The following is a 9,622-nucleotide window of genomic DNA, read 5'->3' as shown; positions in this document are numbered from 1 at the left end:
TCCACACCCCCTCCTGCCCCCAAACTCCTCCCAGAGCCTGCACCCCTCACCCCCTCCTGCACCCCCACCCTCTGCCCCAGCCTGGAGCCTGCACCCAGCACCCAAACTCCATCCCAGAGCCTGCACCCCAGGCCCCTTCCCCACCCAAACTCCCTCCCAGGGCCCAACCTCTCACCCCTCCTGCACCCCAATCCCCTACCCCAGCCCAGTGCCTGTACCCCAGACCTCCTCCCCCCGCCCAAACTCCCTCCCAGAGACTTAGGCAGGTGGGGGGCAGGGTTTGGGGGGGCAGAGTTTGGAGGGGCGGGCTCTGCTGGTCACCACCAAAATTTCTACAAACCTGTCGCCCCTGGCCATAGGTCAGCCCCATGCCACAGTCACCGCTGGGCTAGGGCTGTTCTCACGACCCTCACCCGCCGGTGAGGCTCACCTGAATGAAGAACGCCATGGCCGGGATGTACCGCCTATCATCCCTGCAGTTGAAGATGGCCATCAGCTTGTGGAAAATCCAGCAACGCTCCTGGAAACTGACCGAAACCATGGCCCTGGCATGGGAAACACAAACACCACATCATCGAGGTGGGCAAGGACTGGTTCTCCATTTACAAATCTAACCAGACCAGTGCCACAGGACAGGGGATCCCGGGTGACTAGTCACGTGCAGCTGGCACGGACTAGTTCCTGCTGGCTTAAAATGCCCAGCGGCCTAACTGCTAGAGACCCAGACCCTTAATCACTCTACAGGGAGCCCTTCCATGAGGCCAGCTCCGAGCACGCAGCGCTGGGGCTGTGTGACGAAGTGGGACCGTTCTTAATGTTTCCTCTGAATACTGTGTGGGTGCCTCAGTTTCCCCTATGCATTTCTTAAGTCTCCAGTGTGCATAAATGGCTGACAATCTGTCTCCTAGCAACAAATGGCCAGGGCCCTTCCACCCTTGCAAGGGGATAGCTAAAGGTGAACAAAGAGATCAGGTGACCTCCTGGTCCAGGAAAGAGACAAAGGCCAGAAAGGAGGGGCTGGAGGGGGGTTTCAGTTGGGAGCTGGCTGGGGACCAGAAGTGAGTGCAGACGGAGTTGTCTGCCTCGCTGGGCCCCAGAATGGACCCGGCTGAGGGGTCCCGTTTGCTGTACCTACAAGCTCTGTTTTAGACTGTGTTCCTGTCATCTAATAAACCTCTGTTTTACTGGCTGGCTAAGAGTCACGTCTGACTGCGAAGTGGGGGTGCGTGCAGGATCCTCTGGCTTCCTCAGGACCCCACCTGGGGGGACTCGCTGTGGGAAGCGCACGGAGGGGCATATGCTGAATGCTCCAAGGAGAGACCCAGGAAGGTGAAGCCGTGTGAGCTTCTTGCCCTGAAGACAGTCTGCTCCGAGGGAGAGGAGGCTCCCCAAAGTCCTGACTGGCTTTGTGGGGAGCAGTTCCAGAGCATTGCCCGGGGACTCCGTGACAGGCTGCAAGAGAACTGCAGACAAAGAAGGGCGTCGGTGGGCTCGGTGGCCTTTCTCATGTGCCCAGATATTGGGTGATGAGAGACAGAAGGTGGGTTAGGGAATATCTTAGATTGGTCTAAGACAAGTGTTGGAGCTTTCTGTGTTAGCTTCTCTCTCTCACCCACAGATGCTGGGCCAGCCAAAGACATTCCCTCCCCCACCTTGTCTCTCTCATGTGCTGGGCCTGACAGGGCTACACCAACGCTGCAGTCAGACATGACGGAGGCTGTCTTTGCCCAACCACACCTGCCAGAGCCACGCAGGAAGCGGTTTACGCCAGGCAGCGCAGGGTGGAGAAGTAGCCGACTGACTCCTCGGCCAACAGCACAGAGGCTGCGGCCTGTTCCACGCAGGCGATTGGGAGCCGCGTCTCACCCAGCGGGGAAGGTGATGTGGCCGTGTCCTGGGCCCAGGGACGGGAGATGCTGCTGCGGTCAGTTCTGGGCAGCAGCCCCAGGGACAAGACACTCACCGGGCAAGCAGCAAGACGCCTTTGTGGTGCATGTCGGCGTTCATGAGCATGCCCCAGCCACCCTGCTTCTGGATGAACGTGGCCTGGTCCCCGTAGCCAGCACATTGGAGCAAGGCTTGCATGGCATTCACCGCACACCTGCATGCAGAGCGAGCCTCTTGTTACTGAGCGAGCCCAGGCCAGGCCCTGCCGCGTGCCTGCGGGCAACGGTGCAGAACCGAGGCGGGGTGTCGGGCTGGCAGTACCTGACGGGGCTGAGGGGTGCGAGCGTGTCCTCCTGGTTATGCACCCTCTGGTTATCCATGGACGGCTCCACCGTGTAGGTTATTTGGAAGAGCAGGGCGATGGAAAGCTGAGGGAAGAGCTCCTTCACCTTCTCCCTGGAGCCCTGCTGCTTGAGGATCTTGTACAGGACTCTGGTGGCCTGCAGCCAAGAACAGGAGACAGATGTCACTGCAGGGCCTTCGTCCTTCCCACACTCCCCCAAGGCACCTAGAGAGGAGGGGTGGGCTGGGGGCTAAGGCCTGGGATGCTGGGTTCAATTCCTAGCCTGTGTGACCTTGGCTAGAACCACAGAAGGGACTTGGGCTCAGCGTTGCCATGCCTAGCTTCATGTGCCCTGCTGCCCAGTGGACTCACAGCCCTGAGTTAAGTGCCCAGGCTCCATATACGCTCCAGAGGGAGAGTCAGTTGGGCCAATTGTTAAAGAGGGTAAACGGGATGGCCTGGGTAATTTCAGGCCTGTCAGCCTGACATCGATCCCAGGCAAGATAATGGAGCGGCTGGTACAAGATTAAATTAATAAAGAATTAAAGAAGATAATTTAATTAATGCAAATCAACATGGGTGTATGGAAAATATTTCCCGCCAAGATAATTGCGATCTGTTTTTCGATGAGATTACAAGTTTGGTAGAGAAAGGAAATAGCATTGGCATAATGTATGTAGACTTCTGTAAGGCGCTTGAGTTGGCGCCGCACTCCAGTTTGATCGGAATCCTAGAAGGATACAAAAGTAACGTGGCGCACATGAATTGGTTATAAACTGGCTGACAGGTCTCAAAATGTAATTGTAAACTGGGAATCAGCATTGCACTGGTGTGTTTCCAGTGTGGTCCCTGCAGGGATTGGGTCTTGGCCCTACGCGATTTAACATTTTTATCAATGACCTGGAAGAAAACATAAAATCATCACTGATAAAGTTTGCAGATGACACAAGAATTGGGTGAGTGGTAAATAATGAAGAGGACAAGTCACTGATACAGAGCGATCTGAATCGCTTGGTAAACTGGGGGGCAATCAAACAGTATGTGTTTTACTATGGCTCATTGTAAATGAATACATCTAGGAACAGGACGGGGGATTCTCTCCTGGGAAGCAGAGACTCTGAAAAGGACCTGGGAGTCCTGGTGGATAATCAGCTGAACAGGAGCTCCCAGTGTGGTGCTGTGGCCAAAAGAGCTCATGTGATCCTGGGATAAATAAACAGAAGAATCTCGAGTGGGAGTATTTGGCACTGGTGTGACCCACTGCTGGGATCCTGGGTCCTGTTCCAGTGCCCACAATGCAAGAAGAATGTTGATAAATTGCAGAGGGTTCAGAGAAGAGTCGTGAGAATGATTAAAGGATTAGAAACCATGTCTTATAGTGATAGGGTGACCAGACAGCAAGTGTGAAAAATCAGGACGGGGGTTGGGAGTAATAGGAGCCTATATAAGAAAAAGACCCTAAAATCAGGACTGTCCCTATAAAATTGGAACATCTGGTCACCCTACACAGTGAGAGACTCAAGAAGCTCGATCTATTCAGCTTAACAAAGAGAAGGTTGAGGGATGACTTGATTACTGTCTATAGGTATTTCCCTGGGGAACAAATATTTAATAATTGGCTTTTCAATCTAGCAGAGAAAGGTCTAACATGATCCAGTGGCTGGAAGTTGAAGGTAGACATTCAGATTGGAAATAAGGCATACACGTCACAGTGAGAGTAATTAATCATTGGAACAATTTACCCAGGGTGGTGATAGATTCTCCATCACTGACCATTTTTGAATCACGATGGGATGTTTTTCTTCAAAGACCTGCTCTAGGAATGTTCTGGGGGCAGTTCTCTGGCCTGTGTCATGCAGGGGATCTGACTAGATGATCACAGAGGTCCCTTCTGGCCTTGAAATCTATGAAGCTAAGAGTGGGGAGCTGCCTAAACCAGCCAATAGGAAATGCTGAGGAGAGGGGTGTGGCCTAAGCCCCACCCCCAAAGGGAATTCGGTATCTATCTCTACTTGGGAACACTTAAATAGTCATTGGAGCAGAGTTTAGACCCCGGGTCTCCCAGTTGGGTGCCCTAACCACTCGACTAGAGACAGTGGTGTAGTCCAAAATCTGAAGGTACTGGAATGCCACTAAAATATTGATTTTCATAAACATGAATTATACAAATTCACATTTTATTTGTCTACTGAATTTCTGGTACAGTAATTCTTGGCTAAACCAGGCATGGCTGAAGACAGGCCGGCTGTCCGAAATAACAAGGTATTGGATTTTTTTTTTAATTGTATACACCAGGGGTCGGCAACGTTTGGCACGCAGCTCGCCAGGGTAAGCACCCTGGCGGGCCGGGCCAGTTTATTTACCTGCTGACATGGCAGGTTCGGCCGATTGCGGCCCCCACTCGCCGCGGTTTGCCGTCCCGGGCCAATGGGGGCGGCGAGAAACCGCGGCCAGCACATCCCTCGCCCGCGCCGCTTCTCATCGCCCCCATTGGCCCGGGACGGCGAACCGCGGCCAGTGGGGGCCGCGATCGGCCAAACCTGCCACGTCAGCAGGTAAATAAACTGGCCCGGCCCGCCAGGGTGCTTACCCTGGCGAGCCGCGTGCCAAACGTTGCCAACCCCTGGTACACACACACACACACACACACACACACACACACACACACAGACAGACACCTATAGTAGCTATTCAATTCATTTTAACTGTTGAAATCATTGTGCTGAAATGCCATTAATGTGTACACAGCACACTATGTAAAAGATATAAATCTAGACAGTACAGTGATAAAAACCCAATGAATGCATAGCATGTTTTCTTTTTACTTTAGCCTATAGGCTAATGAAAATACAAAATAAATCACGCTGCTGCACTATAGACATTAGTCTATCAGGCGGAAATAATAAAAGTTTATTTTAAATTGAAACTAGCTAATAGGCTACACAAGTAACACAAAATACATCAAGGCATAACAGGGGCTGTAGTAGCAAAGGCCTGCTGTAATGCATTTATCTAATTTCTACAAATATTTCCACAAAGCGTCTTTCTCCATCTTGTAATTTATGTGTCTGTGAATCAGAGGGAGAACGAGGATGTCTGAGCCAAGTTCTGGCACAGCTGAGAGGGTGCCACATGGAAAATGAAGGGCCACGTAGCTTGCTAAACATGAGATTTGACATATGCGGAATAAGCCGCTTGCCACATTTGCCATTCACAATCATAGTCATGTGGCTAAATCCACGCTCACACTCAGCCGTGCTGCATGAAATCACACGCGTGGAGCTGAACAGAGGTTTCAGCTGAGCTGGCACTTCTGACCAGTATAGTCAAGAAAGTCACGCTAGGCATTGACTATTCCTGTCACTGGTAGACCAAATCGGTTGCACAGCTGCCCTACCTCCTTTTCACTTTATCTAAGAATAATGGGTCACTACAAAAAGTAATTTTCCCTCTGCTGATACTCACATCTTCTTCTTGTTCTTTCTTGTCACTCTATATGCATCCGAAGAAGTGGGTTGTAGCCCACGAAAGCTTATGCTCTAATAAATTTGTTAGTCTCTAAGGTGCCACAAGTACTCCTGTTATTTTTGTTCTTTCTTGGTTTCAGGTGACCGGCAGTAAAGCGTATACAGTTTGTCAAAGAATTCCAAGTGATTTACAGCTCTTACTTCACTTAACGTTTCAGCAGCTGCCAAATCCAACCTGTGATTCACACACTACCTCGCTAGAACATTTGGGTACTTCTTCACAATACAGCTCGCTACGCCAGAGTTCTTCCGAAGCATAACACTAGCACCATCACTCGCAAATACTACAAGAGTAATTGTAATCAGAATTCGATTTATTGAGGCATTTCAGCTCACAATCTACAGTGCCTGAAGCCGTCTGATGTGGAAGTGCAATCAGATCAAGAAACATGAAGTGAGGATAATCATCCTTCAAAGTGTCACATTTTAAATAGATTCTAACTGTTGATTCATTGCTCAGAGTAGTTGATTCATCAACAGACATGGCTATCTTTCCGTCACTCTCCGGCATCTGAGCGCACATTCGTCATTTGCAAGGCTTTCGGTGCATTGCAGATGAGATAGGGTCTAGCATGTCTGTAGCACTGAATTGTGAACACAGACCGATACCAATATCTACACCATGCAGTATCTGGAATTCAGTTAAATCGGGACGATCAGAGTAGGGTCTGCCATGTTTAGCAATGTAATAGGCCATTCGCTTTACCTGCACAGTTGTGTCAAGTTCTGATTTTGTCATGTTAACCACTTCAACTTCAAAAGTTGAGGTTTCTGCTTCTGTTGAAAGCTGTAAAGCTACCTCAGATGCAGTTGAATCTTTGTGTTCCTTTATCTTCATTGGCAGAGATGTTAATCTGGACTCTCAGCTAGGTCCATAAGGAGAAACAGAAAACTACCACCACCCTACTGCTATGGAGAGAGAGACCTTGATGAAACTTTGCTACAGATAAGGCATCCAAGCTTACCATCATGGCAGGACAACCAAGGATAATCCCTCTTCTTCAGCATCCACTAATCAGAATTCATGCCAGCTGGTCCTTTGGCTGTTGAAGGGTAATCTTCACGGTTCGTTCTCACTGCAATAGCCACCTCAGTGAACTCCATTACAGGAAGAGCTCTGTTTTTGTGTTTGTGTCTGCAGTTGATGCACGGCTGCTGCTGTCTTCGTCAACACCTTTAGCCTTCTCAAAGAAGTAGTTAGGAAGAGAAGAATTTCCTAATGCTCTTTTTACTGCATCAGAGGACTGCTGGCTGTAACAGACAGTTGTGCCGGAGATGTGAATCATCTCATTTAGCTTGCCTACTATGTGCGTTCTGGCTCGATTACAATATTGTTGTCTGGTGTTGTTTCACATCTTTATTAATGACCTGGATGTAGATAGAGAGAGCAAACTGGTCAAGTTTGCAGATGACACAAAGCTAGGAGGAGTCACCAATACTTTAGAGGAAAGAGCTAAAATTCCGAGGGATCATGGTAAATTGGAGGACCGGGCTATAGACAACAAAATGAAATTCACCAAAGACAAATGTGAGGTGCTACATTTAGAGAAGAAAAATCAAATGCACAGATACAGAATGGGGGATAACCAACTTGGCCGTGGCACTTCTGAGAAGGATCTGGGAGCTGTGGTGGATCACAACCTCAGCATGAGTCAGCAATGCGATGCTGTTGCAAAAAAAGCAAATGCAATTTTAGGTTGCATTAACAGAGCTATAGCATGCAAGTTATGGGAGGCGATAGTACCGCTCTACTCAGCACTGATTAGGCCTCAGCTGGAGGACAGTGTCCAGTTTTGGTCACCAATGTCTAGAAAGGATGTGGAGAAACTGTAATGGATCCAGAGGCGAGTAACAAAGATGATCAGAGGGATGGAACACAAGCCATACGAGCAAAGGCTGAAGGAACTGGCTATGTGTCGTTTGGAAAAGAGGAGATTAAGGGGGGACTTGATAATGGTCTTCAGATACTTGGAAGGCTGCCATAAAAAAAGATGGAGAAAAGTTGTTCTCTCTTTCCACAGAGGGCAGGACAAGAGGCGATGGGGTCAAACTACAGCACAGCAGATGTAGATTAAACCTCAGGAAAAGCTTCCTAACGGTAAGAAGAGTAGGACAATGGGACAGACGCCTAGGGAGCTTGTGGAAACTCCTTCGCTGGAGGTTTTCAGAAGGGGGCTGGAGCCATCTGTCTGGGGTGGGTTAGACACAACAAGTCCTGCATCGTGGCAGGGGGCTGGACGAGCTGACCCTGCGATCCCTTCTCACCCTGTGGTTCTAGGAGTGCTGCTGAATAGCACCAGGAGAGCGTTTCGGCGTGTTCCGGCTCGACTATAGCACTGGCTAGAGTCACGCTCTCTCTTCGGCCCAATGACTACACCCCGTGGGAGACTGAGAGACACCCTCAGGCAGTGATGGGGACACACGGCGCTCCTTCCCTTGCTGCAGGGGCTGGTACTTACGGCCAAGGGCTCGTTTCTCTGAGAGATATGATGGTAGTAAAACGGCTGCTCCCGCAGCGTGTTGAGCAGCTCCTTTAGGATCTTTTCTGTGGTCTGGCAGTGGGATGTCAGCATCCTCCACATCTCCGCAGCAACGCTGCAAAGGGAGAGAGCCAATGGCACTTGGTCAGAGCCCCGCCAGCCTCCTGTACCCCCTCCCCCCCCCCCCGGCACCGGCACCCTGCTGGGTCTCCTCACACCGGCCAGTTCTTTGTTGCCCTCCCGCTGCTGCTGGTGCAGGCTGCCTAGGGACCGGGTCTGAGTGTCAGCCCCAGGGAAGGCTGAGGGATGCCATACAGGGTTTTGCAGGCTGGCCTGTCTCCAGGGCAAGCCAGCCTGCAAAACCCTCCAGGAGAAGCAGCAGCTCTGCAGGGAGCAGGAGATCTCTGGAAGGTTCTGCACTCCCCTGTCCCTGGCAGCGGGACCAGTCCGGGGGACCCGGAGCGCAAGCGGCGGCAGCCCCAGCCCCGTACCTGTCACATGACAGCGAGCAGCCCAGCAGGGTTCTGACCACCTCCTCGCTGTACTGGTTGCCCAGCACGAGAAGGGTCCTGAACAGCTCCCTCCGGGACAGCGGCTCGCTGATGGAGTCCAGGTTCTTGTAAATGCTCATCACAGCCTCCGACACCTGGAAGGGAAATGAGGAGATGGGGGCCTCGGCTTCCTCGCACTGCTATTGATCTGGGGTGCCAGGGACCTGCTGCACCTGAGAGCCATCTGCCCTCCCAGATCCTCTTCACCAGCCCCAGACCTAGAGCACAGGACCAGTTCCCGGCCTATCGATTCATAGACTGCAAGGCCACAAGCGGCCATGGTGATCACCTAGACCAGGGGTCTCAAACTCAAATGACCACAAGGGCCACATGAGGACTAGTACATTGGCCCGAGGGCCGCATTACTGACACCTTCTCCCCGCCGCCCTCGGCCCCACCCCCACTCCACCCCTTCCATGAGGCCCCACCCCTGTCCCGCCTCTTCCCACCCCTTCCCTGCCCCCATTCCAACCCCTTCCCCGAAATCCCCACCCCAACTCCGCCCCCTCCCTGCCCCCAGGGGGTGCAGGAGGGGTGTGGGGTGTGGCAGGGGCTCAGGGCAGGGAGTTGGGGTGTGGGGTGCAGGAGGGGTGAGGGGTGTGGCAGGGGGTCAGAGCAGTGGATTGGGGTGCAAGAGGGGTGCAGCAGGGGGCTCAGGGCAGTGGGTTGGGGTGCAGGAGGGGTGCAAGGTGCGTCAGGCGGCTCAGGGAAGGGGGTTGGGGTGCAGGAGGGGTGTGGGGTGCGACAGGGGCTCAGGGCAGGGGGTCGGGGTGCGGCGGGGGCTCAGGGAAGTGGGTTGGGGTGCAGGAGGGGTGTGGCAGGGGGTCGGGGTGC

This window comes from Emys orbicularis, chromosome 4 (genome assembly GCF_028017835.1).
Source record: "Emys orbicularis isolate rEmyOrb1 chromosome 4, rEmyOrb1.hap1, whole genome shotgun sequence".
Lineage (NCBI taxonomy): Eukaryota > Metazoa > Chordata > Testudines > Emydidae > Emys > Emys orbicularis.
Note: the sequence above shows the minus strand (reverse complement) of the source record.